The sequence below is a fragment of the Dipodomys spectabilis genome, unplaced genomic scaffold (assembly GCF_019054845.1).
Source record: "Dipodomys spectabilis isolate Male_0828 unplaced genomic scaffold, ASM1905484v1 ptg000187l, whole genome shotgun sequence".
In the NCBI taxonomy this organism is placed as follows: domain Eukaryota; kingdom Metazoa; phylum Chordata; class Mammalia; order Rodentia; family Heteromyidae; genus Dipodomys; species Dipodomys spectabilis.
The window spans coordinates 4,806,506-4,820,028 of NW_024870864.1; the positions used below are offsets into that span (position 1 = coordinate 4,806,506).

General features: G+C 41.3%; 1 pseudogene; it reads left to right on the plus strand.

The window, feature by feature from the left end:
- The first annotated feature begins 537 nt into the window (after nucleotides 1-537).
- LOC122121224 lies at nucleotides 538-3,092 on the plus strand (annotated as a pseudogene).
- The last annotated feature ends 10,431 nt before the right edge of the window (nucleotides 3,093-13,523 follow it).

The window sequence follows — 13,523 nt, forward strand, 5'->3', positions numbered from 1 at the left end:
GATAACGTTTTTCTGAAGAAAGCATCACTATCAGCAGATCCTTCAGCTCCCAGAAGCCCACCGGAATGATGAAACTACTGCCTCAAACAATGTCCCCTCCTCTGCTGGGAGCCACCAGAAGAGCCTTCACCGCCCCAAAAGTCACAAAAGGCAGTAGTCTTGAGTGGCTAGGATAATAAATGTGGGCCACCAGGGCCTGACTTAGGTTCTTAATAAATGTTACGGTTTGGGAGATTTTAAGGAAACGATCATCTTTGTTTCATTTACTAGAAATTCATCACACTGGATGAAATAGGTAGGAAGAGTCACAAGTGTATAAAACAGTCCACAAGATCCTCCTATCACTGGAGCTGTAGGAAAAGAGGCTGGGTCAGGCAGGGGAGAAATGGTTAACAGTGAACGGGAACCTCCAATAGACTTGGCCTTTCTTGGCAGTCTGAGTCTGGGTAATGGAACCAGAGAGAGCAAGGAGAATAAGAAGCCAGAACAAATACCAAACCTTTTCTCCCCTGTGTTCCGAAGCTCCTTAAAAGCAACATGAGTGAATTACAGTGCGGTGGAAAGTGTGAGCCCTGTGGCCACTTAGCTGGGTAATATGGAGAAGTTGCACAGCCAAGCTCAGACAAGACATGGAGCTCCAGCCTTGTGGCCCGTGTACTGTGAGGCTTGTATAAGAGACCTGTGTGCTGGGGTGTCTAACGTGAGATGTCACCTATTAGGGGTCATGTAGCCTGATTGGCCTTTCTAGTAGAGACCATAGCCCAAGATGTCACTGCACCTTTTCAAGGCCACAAGTATGACTTAGTGGCACAGTCCCCTGGATATTGCATTCCTTGGCTGGAATCCTCAATCTTATCCTCAAACCTTTATAGGAGTGAATATATCAAAATCATTGAAACATGAGACCTACATTTGTGTCTTGCACATTTTCTTTGATACGTGTGCTGACCATTGCTGAATGCAGGATTTGAAGCTATCCTTTTCGTCCCAAAACAAAACAGCATTAAAAACAAAACAATAAAAAAAAATCCAATCCATTCACAATGAGTTACAAATTGAAAACACCCCAAATACCCTCACATTTCTGGAGAGCTTTTTTTATCTGCAGCATACTTCCCAGACAATTACTAATGAGCTCTCCAGTGCCCCTTAGGAATAAAGATACATGCAGTCCCAAGTGCATGAGGAACTTAATTTACATGAATGAATAAAACAAGACATTATGAAATAGCATTCCACTAAATTATAATCACAACCTCGAGCCCCAAGTAAACATGTTGAGCTCACCCAGGGTGGAGGCAGTGCCGCTTCCCCATTGGGAAAGTTTCTACTTCCAGAAGTGGAGCTGTGGCTCAAGTGGTAGAGTATTATTCTTGAGCTGAAGAGCTGAGGGACAGTGCCCAGGCCCAAAGTTCAGGCCCCATGACCAACAACAACAACAAAAAAATCAACTATCTCTTTAGCTGGGTGCCAGTGGCTCACGCCTGTAATCCTAGCTACTCAAGAATCTGAGAGCTGAGGATCATGGTTCAAAGACACCCCAGTCAGGAAAGTCCCTGAGACTCTTATTTCCAATTAACCACCAGAAACCTGGAAGTGGCACTGTGGCTCAAGTGGTAGAACTCTAGCCTTGAGCTGAAGAGCTCAGGGGCAGTGCCCAGGGCCAGAATTCAAGCCCCACAGCCACCACCACCACCACCACCACCAACAACAACAACAAATCAACTATCTCTGGAATCACCGTCTCATTTTACAGGCAAATGATTTCAGGTGAATAACGTGGTAGGGAGCAGGTGCTGGAACAAATTCAATGTGGGCCTCCTTTTCTGCTGGATATTTCCCACAGAAGCCCTCTGTGGCTCTACCTTGCCATAATTCCTCCTATCCATCAGGAGGCAGACAGTGATAAGAAGTCCAGGATGTGCACAGGTCTTCCTGTGCAGAAGGAATCCTGGGGGGTCACATAGGAATAGGACACCCACTCCAAAGAAACTTGGAGTTTGAGAGGCGTTAAAAGTTTATCTGAGCATTCAACCAAAAACAGGACACTTGAATAACACTTGTCAGAGGGAGTGTGGCACCACCGCTGCAAGGAGGAGAAGCAGAAAGTCCGAAAATAGGTAAGAAGAGTCGAGTGAAAACTCAGACATCAGGCACTGGAGCTACAGCCACTGTGTCATCCAAGGAAATGTTGAACCTGACCAGTGAGCTGTTGCAGAAATGTAGCCGTCCTGCACCTGGCCCAGGAAAAGAATGGGAAGAGTCGGGCTGGGAAGGTGGCTCAGTGGTAGAGTGCTTGCCTTGCATGCCTGAGGCCCTGGGTTCGATTCCTCAGCACCACATAAGCAAAAAGAAAAAAGCTGGAAGTGGCGCTGTGGCTCAAGTAGTAGAGCACTAGCCTTGAGCTGAAGAGCTGAGGGACAGCGCCCAAGCCCCACAACTGGACCCCCCCCCCAAAAAAAAAGAATGGGAAGAGTATGTGCAGATCTGGTCTCTGGTTGAGAAAATATGAAAAAAGCAAAAAAAGATCTGTCTGTTACTTTTGATGGAAAGAGAGCTTACTTTCCTGATCGAATGACATGGGCCGCTGAAAATGGGGCTTCTGTCAAGAGGTTTCAAGTGGTTATCTTTGAAGAAGAAGGCTTCGGGTTGAAAGCGACAAGAGACATCAAGGCAGAAGAATGATTTTTATGGGTTTCATGAAAATTACTACTGACGGTCAAATCTGCTAAAAATTCAGTATTGGGGCCCCTATATTCTCAAGACAGAATTCTTCAAGCCATGGGAAATATCACGCTGGCCTTTCATCTGCTGTGTGAGTGAGCCAACCCCAACTCTTTCTGGCAGCCCGACATTCAGACTCTCCCCAGGGAGTATGACACCTCTCTTTACTTTGAAGAAGAGGAAGTTTGGTGTCTTCATTTGACACAGCTAAACATGATGTCTTCAGCCAGTACAAAAACACCGCTTGACAGTATATCTATTTCTATAAAGTCGTCCCGGTGAGCGGGGTGAGCAGGAAAGGGAACAACTACTGTGTGTTCCCTTTGTGTTCTGTGAAGGATACTCAAACACTTACAGATATTCAATGACCTTTTGTTGTTTGTATTTTTACAGAAGCATCTCTGTAGTACCATTTGGAATGTACCTGACTTTATCAGTATCCAATCTTAATACAAGCAGCAGTTGTTCAAGAGCCACAAAAGTCACTCATCTTCTTGAAAATGAAAAGTTATAATGAGATTTGTATTTTGTTCTTGTTTGGTCCAGTCGTGGGGCCTGAACCCTGGGCCTGGCCGCTGTCCCTCAGCTCTTCAGCTCAAGGCTAGCGCTCTACCACTTGAGTCACAGCACCACTTTCCGTTTTTTTCTTTTTTGCTTATGTAGTGCTGAGGAATTGAACCCAGGGCCTCATGCATGCAAGGCCAACGCTCTACCACTGAGACACCTTCCCAGCCCTATAATGAGATTTTTAAAGGCTGTAAAGTGTCCTTCATACAAAAAGGTGCTCTGGGTATAAAGTTCTCCCCTAAATGAAAGTCCATTTCTGGATTTCTCCTAAGTGTGGTAGTAGTAATATATTGACAAGTTAGCAAATTGCCATAGTTAGCTTATGTTTTTCTAGGTGTACTGCGTGTTATTTTTTAATAAGCTCTGAGTCAAAGTGTCGAGTGTGGGCACTTGAATTATGCCACTTAGACTCTTCTCTGCTTTGGTGGCTTGGCTCCCTTGTCATGGCATTTCCAGTTTGCACAGCAGTTGGGAGATTTAGGGTCCATGCGGCAGTTCCCCACTGAGCTTGAGGAAGACTGTGTGTCTCCACCTGTGGTCCTTCCATTTCTTAGGGCCCAGGGATCGCCTCCTGGGCTACTGTACCTGCTTTGTGGCAAGAGTATGGTTCCCATACTCTCCTTGCCCTTTTCTTGGATAACTCGCATTCACTTGCTTTCTCCATCCCTCCCTTCCTTCCTCCCATCTTTCCTCCCTCCCTTCTTTACTTCCCTTTGTCCTTCCTTTCTCTCTTTTCCTCCCTCCTTCCCTTCTTCTCTCCTTCCCTCTCCCCCTCTTCTCTCTCCTCCCCTTTCTTCTTCCCCTTTCCCTTCCTCCCTCCCTTCCCTTGTTCTCTCTCTCTTCTCTCTGCCTCTCCCCCCCCCCCCATTCTTGTATTATAGTTTGAATTCAGGGCCTTGTATTTGCTAGGCAGGGAACTATCATTGTCTATCATCTCTTTTGGACTGTTTGTTTTGAGATAGGTTCTTACCTTTCCAAGACCCATGTCTGGACTTTGATCTATTTTAGGCTTCCTAGCAGATCTAGGATGACAGGCTATACCACTATGCCCAGCTTCTTCTCTTTAGATATAGTTTTGCTAACTTCTTGCTGAGGCTGGTCTGGAACCATGATCCTCCCTGTCCCAGCCTCCCGTGTAACTGGGATGATAGGTGTGAGCAACTGCACCTGGCTTTGATTTTTTTGTTTCTTGAATGTCCTGTCTGCTATATTCTACTTCAAGGAGTGCTAATCTCATTTCAGTGGTCCAGATAACATTGTTTTCCATGCATTATTTTAACTTTACAGCATGCTTACTGTCCAAGAATATTCAAAGTTGTCCCTTCCTCACATCAGATATTCAGCTGTGTCTAATGTTAGATGACTTGCTGTCTTCAAGTAAAAGTCACTTTACCTTCCTAAACCTTAAATTCTAGGAAGTCACTCTGAATGACTGTGCAATATAGATTTCAAGTTTGCTTAATTTAAGGACTGTTGATGGAGTGAAATCAACATTTTGCCTCTTCATTTAGTATACATCACAGTTCTGCACTCTAAAATTTGGTGCGGCTCTTCATCCCTTGAAATGATTATGCTTTTACTCTTAGTTCTCAGTTGTATATTTGTGAAGACTGAAAGTACAGGTGTAAGTCTGTGTCATTTCCTAGAGAGGGACGATGACCTGCAGATTGGCTCTTCTCACTAAAGTGTCTCTCAAATCTAGGCTGTTACTGGTTGGAGAGAAGTCAGTCCAGTTGTCAAGGGAATTCTGCAATTATGACAAGTCTTCTGACAGCTGGCTTGGCCTGAGTGATCTTTGGATATTTTGTTACACTCACTGTTTATTCAATGTTAACTAAGTCTTACAGTTTTGTTTTAAAACTTGATGGAATTTTGCATAGCTGTGTGACATTAACATAGTATTTACCTACTCATATACATGAAACCATTTGATGTCACTTTAGGAGTGACTTTAGGAGATTTCTTACTTCCATAAAACAATTCTTGGTTGATGCTTAGGTGATCACATTATAACACATTTTACATAGTAGTAAGTAGTATTGTTAGACTATGAGGAGTTAGAGAATATTCAAAAGTCAGAAGTTTTCTAAAAGTAATAAAATTCTCATGTGATTTGGAAGAACAATTTGTGTAACATAATAAACACAATTTATTTTGAAAAAAACTTGTCAGAAAACCAATTTTTACTCAACTGATACTCTACCACTTGAGTCATGGTTCATTCAGCCCCTAGAAAAATAATTCTTTTTATTTTAAATAAGTTTTTTTTATTGTGAAAATACTGTACAGAGGGATTACAATCACATGAGCAAGGTAATGAGTACATTTCTTATCCAGCATTGTTGCCTCCTCCTCTGTTTTTCCTCTACCATCCTTTCCCTCCCATCTCCACGACGACATTCCCTCCACCCCCCTCCACTCCCCCCCCACCTAAATTGTAAAGTTTGTTTTTCAACATAGCATCTTGTACATCTCATTGTTGCAATGAGTCAACTTGTATCCCTATTTAAACAATTTGTTTTTTCCCTTCTGCTCCCTAAATACAGGGAAAACAGGGGTTATACCGTGGGGGAGGAACATACAAAGCAACAAAAAAAAAATCACGTGGTACCTTAAAATACGTTAGATATAATAGCAAGAAAGAAAAAAAAAACACTTATTTCCTTATCTTAGGGTTCATTTCCCTAACATCATCTTATCTGACCTTTTCTGCTTGTCTCAGACATATACTAATTATTGCAAATAAGGAAAACCATGGGACTTATGTTTCTTTGGGCATGGCTTACTTCACTTATTATAATTTTCTCCAAGTCTTTCCATTTCCTAACAAATGGGGTGATGTCATTCTTTCTGATGGAGGCATAGAATTCCATTGTGTCTATATATACCACATTTTCTTGATCCATTCATCTACGGAGGGGCATCTGGGTAGGTTCCATATCTTAGCTATGGTGAATAATACTGTAATAAACATAGTTGTGCTGGAAGCTTTAGTATGGTCTTGTTTGTGATCATTTGGGTAAAGGCCCAAAAGTGGGATTGCTGGGTCATAGGGGAGCTCTATGTGGCATTTTTTGAGGAACCTCCATACTGCTTTCCAAAGTGGTTGAACAAGTTTACACTCCCACTAACAATGTAGTAGTGTTCCCTTCTGTCCACATCCCCTTCAGCATCTGTTGTTATTAGAGTTCTTGATTATATCCATTCTAACTGGGGTGAGGTGGTATCTCAATGTTGTTTTGATTTGCATTTCTTATATGGCTAGAGAGGTTGAGCATTTATTTCTTCATATGTCTGTTGGCCATTCTTATTTCCTCTTCAGAGAAGTTTCTCTTTAAGTCTTTAGCCCACTTATTAATTGGGCAGTTGTTTCTTTGAGGATTTGTTGTTGAGGGAGTTAATTTTTTTCGAGTTCCAAGTATATTTTAGATATGAGACCCTTGTCCATTGTATGTATGGCTAATGAAGATCTCCCAATCTGTGGACTTTCTATTGATCTTGCTAGCTATGTCCTTTTGCCATGCAGAAGCTCTGCAGCTTCATGTAATCCCATTTGTCCAACCTTTCTTTGATTTGTTGTTTCTAGGTCTCTATTAAGAAAATTTTGGCCTGTGTCAAGGAGACGTAGGGTTTCTCCTATTCCATCCTTTAATGTTTTCAGGGTGTTTGCTTTGACTCCAAGGTCTTTGATCCATTTGGAATTGATTCTGGTGCAGGGTGATATATACGGATCTAACTTTAGTTTTCTACAAGTGATTAACCAATTTTGCCAGCACCATTTACTGAAGAGGCTTTCTTCCATTCTACTTTTTAGGTCCCTTATCGAAGATTAGGTGGCTATAGGTCTGTGGGTTCATTTCTGGGTTTTCGATTCTATTCCATTGGTCCCGTGGTCTGTTCTTGTGCCAGTACCAAGCTGTTTTGATTACTATGGCTTTGTAGTAGAGTTTGAAATTTGGTATTGATATTCCTCCAGTACTGTTCTTTCTGTTAAGGATCATTTTTGCTATTCAGGGTCTTTTATTGTTCCATATGAATTTTTGGTTTGCCTCTTCTATTTATTTGAAGAATGAGGTTGGAATATTGATAGGTATTGCATTGAATTTGTAGATAGCCTTGGGAAGTATTGCCATTTTCACGATGTTGATTCTTCCAATCCAGGATCATGGGAGGTTTTTCCACTTTCTAAGTTCTATTTTGATTTCCTTTTTCAGGTTTTTAAAGTTTTCATCATAGAAGTCCTGCACTTGTTTGGTTAAGATAATTCCTAGGTTAGGTATTTTATTTTTTGTGGGGCTATTACAAATGGAGTTGCTTTTCTGATTTCAGACACACTTTTCTCATTGTTGGCATACAGAAAATCCATTGATTTTTGAGGGTTAATTTTATACCCTGCTACTTTGCCAAAGTTTTGAATCAGCTTGAGTAATTTGGGAGTGGAGTCCATGGGATTCTTTAAATATAAAATCGTGTCATCTGCAAAGAGGGGAGAGTTTTACTTCATCTTTCCCTATTTGGATCCCTTTTATGTTTGCATCTTGTCTTTTTGCTGTAGGTAGGCATTCTAATACTAGATTGAAGAGAAGTGGAGAGAGTGGACATCCTTGTCTTGTTCATGAGTTAAGAGGAAATGGCTTTAGTTTTTCACCATTGAGTATATTGCTGGTTGTTGCTTTGTCATATACAGCCTTTATTGTATTGAGGAATGTTCCATGGATTCCTAATTTTTCCAGAGCCTTTGTCATAAAAGGTGTTGGATCTTGTCAAGTGCTTTTTCTGCATCTATTGAGATAACCATGTGGTTCTTATCCTTACTCTTGTTGATGTGATGAATTATATTAATTGATTTGTGTATATTGTCCCAGCTTTGCATCCTTGAAATGAAGCCTGTTTGATCATGGTGTATGATTTTTTGGATGAATTGTTGAAGTCAATTGGCCAAAATTTTTTGAGAAGTTTTGCATTGATGTTAATCAAAGAAATGGGTCTATGGTTCTCTTTCTTTGATGAGTCCCTGCCTGGTTTTGGGATGAGGGTTATGATGGCTTCATAGAAAAAGTTCAGTAGTGAACTTTCTCTTTTGATTTCATTGAAGAGTTGAAGGAGTATTGGTGTGAGCTCTGCTTTGAAGGCATTGTAGAATTCCACTGTAAATCCATCTGGTCCTGGACTTTTCTTAGCTGGGAGGTCTCTTATTGCTGTTTCTATTTCAATGCCTGATATGGGCCTGTTAAGTTGGTTTAACTCATCTTGGTTTAGTTTTGGCATGTCAATAATTGCTAGGAAATTGTCCATTTCTTCCAGGTTCTCAAACTTATTAGCATAAAGGTTTGAGAAGTATTCTCTTATAATGTTCTGGATCTTGGTTTCTGTTTGGGTGTGGTTTCTTGGCCTTCATTGTGGTCTTGTTGGTTTTCTATGTGTTGGACATCTTTAAATGTCTTTTGTAGGGCTGGTTTGGTGGAGATATATTGTTCAGTTTTTCTTTGCTATGGAAGGTTTTTATTTGGCCTTTGGTTATGAAGGAGAGTTTAGCTGGGTACAGTATTCTTGGTTGGTAGTTGTTTGTCTTTATGGCATGGCATACATCATTCCAGGCTCTTTTTGCTTTAATTGTCACTGCTAAGAAATCTGAGCTTATTCTAATTGATTTCCCTTTATAGGTGATTGATCTTTTCTCCTTGACAGCTCTAAGGATCTTTTCCTTGGTCTGAATTGATCCTGTGTGGATTATAATGTGATGGTGAGTTGTCCTGTTCTGGTCTGGTCTATTTGGGGTTCTAAAAGCTTCTTGTATCTGAATAGGCCTACCTTTTTGCATGTTTTGGAAATTCTCTGCTAGGATCCTGTTAAATAAATTTCCTAGATCATTAACTTCTGTCTCTAGGTGCTCCCCTACACCCATTATCCTGATTAGGCCTTCTGATGGTGTCTTCCAAATGTTGAATAGATCTATCATGTTTCTTGGATTTGTCTTGGATAATTGCATGTTCTTTCTCTATAATATCTAGGCTGTCTTCAATCCCCAAGATTCGATCTTCTGCATGGTCTAACCTACAGTGAAGACTTTCTACTTTGTTTTTTATTTCCTTTCCTTCTAATTGGTCAGCTTTGATGGCTTTAAATTCTTTGTTGGAACTTTGTTTTAGATCTTGTATGAACTTCTTTACTTCTTTAATTTGGTGTTCAGTGTTTACTCTCAAATCACTTAGTTGATTAGTTATGGTTTTCTTGAACTCCCTTTCCTTCTGACGGGCTCCATTCAGCATTCCCTTGGTGGTCTCCCTGAATTCCTTCAGCTGTTTATGGATTCCATGAATGCCTCTATTGATCTTTGTCTATTCTCATCCCGCTCATGCAATTCCTGTATTACTCTTTGATTAGCTTCCTCATGCTCACGGAATTCTTGTATTTCTCTTTGATTTTTCTCAGCCTGTTCACACAATTCCTTTGTTTCTCTTTGACTGTTCTCAGCCTGCTCATGCAATTCCTGTATTAATCTTTGAGTAGCTTCCTCATACTCATGAGATTCCTGTATTAATTTTTGGTTAGCCTCAACATGCTCATGAAGTTCCTGTATTAATCTTTGGTTTGCCTTGTCTTGCTCCCTATCATGCTTGCACAGAGTCCTTTGCAGGTTTTCAATCTTTTCATTCACCATGTTTACCAGTAGTGTTTGTAGAGCTTTTTGAGAACTTTCCTCTGGATTACTCATTAATTGTTCTGTCACCTGATTATCCTGATTGGGAGCTGAGATACCCGGACTTGTCATTTTTCTTGTGTTTCTCTGACTTGTTCTGCCCATTTGGTATGAAAGTAACACCAGTTTTGTGCTAAAACACTATATTAAGGCAAACATCACCCAGAGTCCTGTAGATGCACAGTCAAAATGGCTTCAGATACAATCTAGTACAACAGATACAATCTATTCAACATCAAATAACTATGGATTAATGGGCTGAGAACATTCAAGAGGGATCAGCAAACCAGAAATTATTAGGTTTATGGAGAATTGTGGGGAAAAATAGGATTAGAGGGATGTGGAGAGGTAAAAGGTGAGTGAATTTAACCAAGTCCTAATCTCAGAGAGGGAAATGGATAGGAGAGAATAATAGGATAAAGATTAAAAAAACAAGAAAAAATGGAAAAATAAAAATTTATAGTTAAAAAATGAAACACTTAAAATTATGTAAGTATAAAGAAATGATATTGAGAGAAGAAAAGGATAGGATGAGAGGAGGGGAAAGATAAAAATGAAAAATGAAAAAATAAAAAAAAATAAAAATTCTTAAAATTGGAATACTTGAAAATTATATAGGTATACAGAAATAAAACTACTATTAAAGAAGTTAAGCCTAAGACGTTGTGAACTGAGTAATAAGTTTCTGGATTAAGTATATACACAATGAGGGATAAGGTCTAATAACCAACGATGGGTATATATCTGGGGATGAGCAGAATAGCAATTAAGTCACACCAGAGAGAGAGAGAGAGAGAGAGAGAGAGAGAGAGAGAGAGAGAGAGAGAGAGAGAGAGAAGGGGAAAAAAGAAAAAAGGACCAAAAGGTCAAAAGAGATTAAAAAAACCACACACACACACACACACACACACACACACACACACACACACACACACTCCTAAAATAAAAATTATGAAAGAAAAAAAGAAAAAAATAGAAAACAATTAAAAAATGATAAAAATAAGTAGAAAAAAGAGTTGATTTTTTTTTTGGGGGGGGGGGGTGGGGGGAGGAAAATCTTGTATTTCCCCTGTGTCTGTAACCAGTCTCTTGGTGGAGTCTCTGGTCTGCTTGTGGTGTTTGGTTTTCCTGTGGCTTGATTGGTTTCTTAAGTTGGTTTGTTTGAGCAGGAAGACAGTGATCCTCCTCCCAGGCTAGTTCTGCTTTGAGTATCACAAAAGAGGGAGTTGGCTGTTTCCTCTAGTTTGGAGATGCTGTGATGAGACTAGGGTAGGGTTGAGGCCTTTCAGCAATCAGTACCTTTTCCTTGAGGGGCTAGAGCTCCTGAGACACTCATAGAGCCCAGCCTGGAGCCATTCCCAGGGTTTATGTTTATTGAGTTTCAATTATCTAGGCTGCAGTAGAGAGGGGCAGCTTCTGGCTCTGTTTACCCAGTGAAGAAAGTCACTCCTCCCAGGGGCAGAGCTATTTCTGCCTGGGCAGGGGTGGGGGGAGACGGGGTGACTTTCTCTGGGCCTGGCAGGTCAGGTCAGGTTCCTGTGACCTGCTAATGCCTCCAATTGTTTCCTTCCAAGGCCTGGATTGGAGCTAGCTGCTAGGCAGGGCCTTTGTCAGTATCAAAGATGGAGATCTTCTCTGGTGGTAGGGGAGGAGCTGCCTTCCCACCGAGGCTCCATGAAGAGTGAGGATGTCAGGGTTCTACTCACACCAGACTCTGTTCCTGGGCCGTCCCTTATCTTCAGTCAACAGGATGAAGAGTTCTGCTCCTTGTCAGTTCTTGCTGGTAGTGTGTAGAATCTGCTCACATGCCGCATCTGGCGCTTTTGTCCCAGACTTTCTCTGTTGGTATGGTGGCCTACCGGCAAGTGCTCAGATCTGTCTCCTTGACCATGCTGCCTGGATTTTCCCTCTCTGTCCAAACTCTGTGTACCGTGATGGCACACTTGGTGTGATTCTCTAGCCTAGGACTGTTCACTGGAACACTAAAACTGCTTTCTATGTGAGAACTTATTTAGCCTCCAGCTTTTCCTCTGCCATCTTCCTCCTGTCCCAGAAAAAATAATTCTTATAACAAGATGTGACTTAATTAAAAGTTTTTGTGTAAGATGGTGGATATCCATAAAATAGCAGTGCTTATGTCACCCAACTACTTTGATAGAAAAGATTGTAACTTCTACAATTTCCTCCCCCCCACTTTGTTTTTGGTTGGCCATGGGGCTTGATCTCAGTGTCTGGGCACTGTCTTTGAGCTCTTTGGCTCAAGGCTCGCTCTCTACCACTTTGAGCCAGAGCTCCATTTCTGGTTTTTTGAGTGGTTAATTGGAGATCCAAGTCTCATGGGGACTTTACTGCCTGGGCTGGCTTTGAACTGCGGTCCTCAAATCTCAGCCTCTTGAGTAGCTAGGATTACCAGTATGAGCCACCGGTGCCTAGCTCCCTCTTTTATTTACATTCTTTTTTTCAAATCAAGTCAGTATTGACTTTCTTATTCAGCAGTTTCAATTAGTCTCTGAATGTGACTTCTTTTGTAAGAAATATAGCAATCAGCTCAGTGATGACTTCAATTTTTTTTTTTTTTTTGCTATCTGATCTCTAGCTTTAAACTCATTGGGAACTACTTGGGAGGACCACGATAACATCTATGTAAACATGAAGGTCAAATGACTCTCTAGGGGTGAGATCTCTCCTTACTGGAGACTGGTCAGGTCACTGAAATCTCAGAGTGAAATGGATGACCAATTGAACCAAAGCACAGGTTCCACTCCACATGGCCAGAAAGGTCCCCAACTGTGGTTTTCCATAACACCACAAGACATCTGCCCTAGTTATGTTTGCCTCTGGAGAAATGTTCCAGAAATGCCAATTGTTCTCCCTACCTAAAGCATTGAGTGGTATGCTTGGCTTCTGGAGAGGTGGGCTAGATAGTTTTATGGGTGAGGTGTTGTCTTAGACCATTAACTATCAGGAACAGCAATGAGAGAGTCTTACAAGACTTCCCCCAGACCATGTCTTCCTGATACCCTGCACTCCAAGTCATGGGTTCTGAGGTCCACCTAACAGTAAAGGGATCACTTGAGTCTCTGGTCTCTCTGCAGCATGAGCATAATGGTCATTTAATGCATGAACAGAAATCCATCCCATTCCAGTTTTAATCCCCATGTATCCAGTCTCAATTTCTGTGTTCTGCTCAAATCCTTTATCCTAATGGGATCATTTGAGAAAGCATTAGAACTCCAATTGTATTTTAAATCTACCCAGGCTCCGGAGAGTGAAGCCCAATCCTGTAACAACTCCAGGGTCCATCCAGGCCTCAGAGCCAAGGATGGTCATCTTATGGAGATTAGTGAGCAAAGGATTTAGAGTTTCCCACTCAGGACATAGGCCCCCACTGGCAGTACATGACAAGCATCAAACTCTCACCTGAGAGTTATGAAACTGGGTATGATGTTTATGACCAATTTTGATAGGGAATACAGTCAGTTTGATAGGGACAGAGTGTGGGATTATCATCCATAGTTTTTTCTGATAGGAA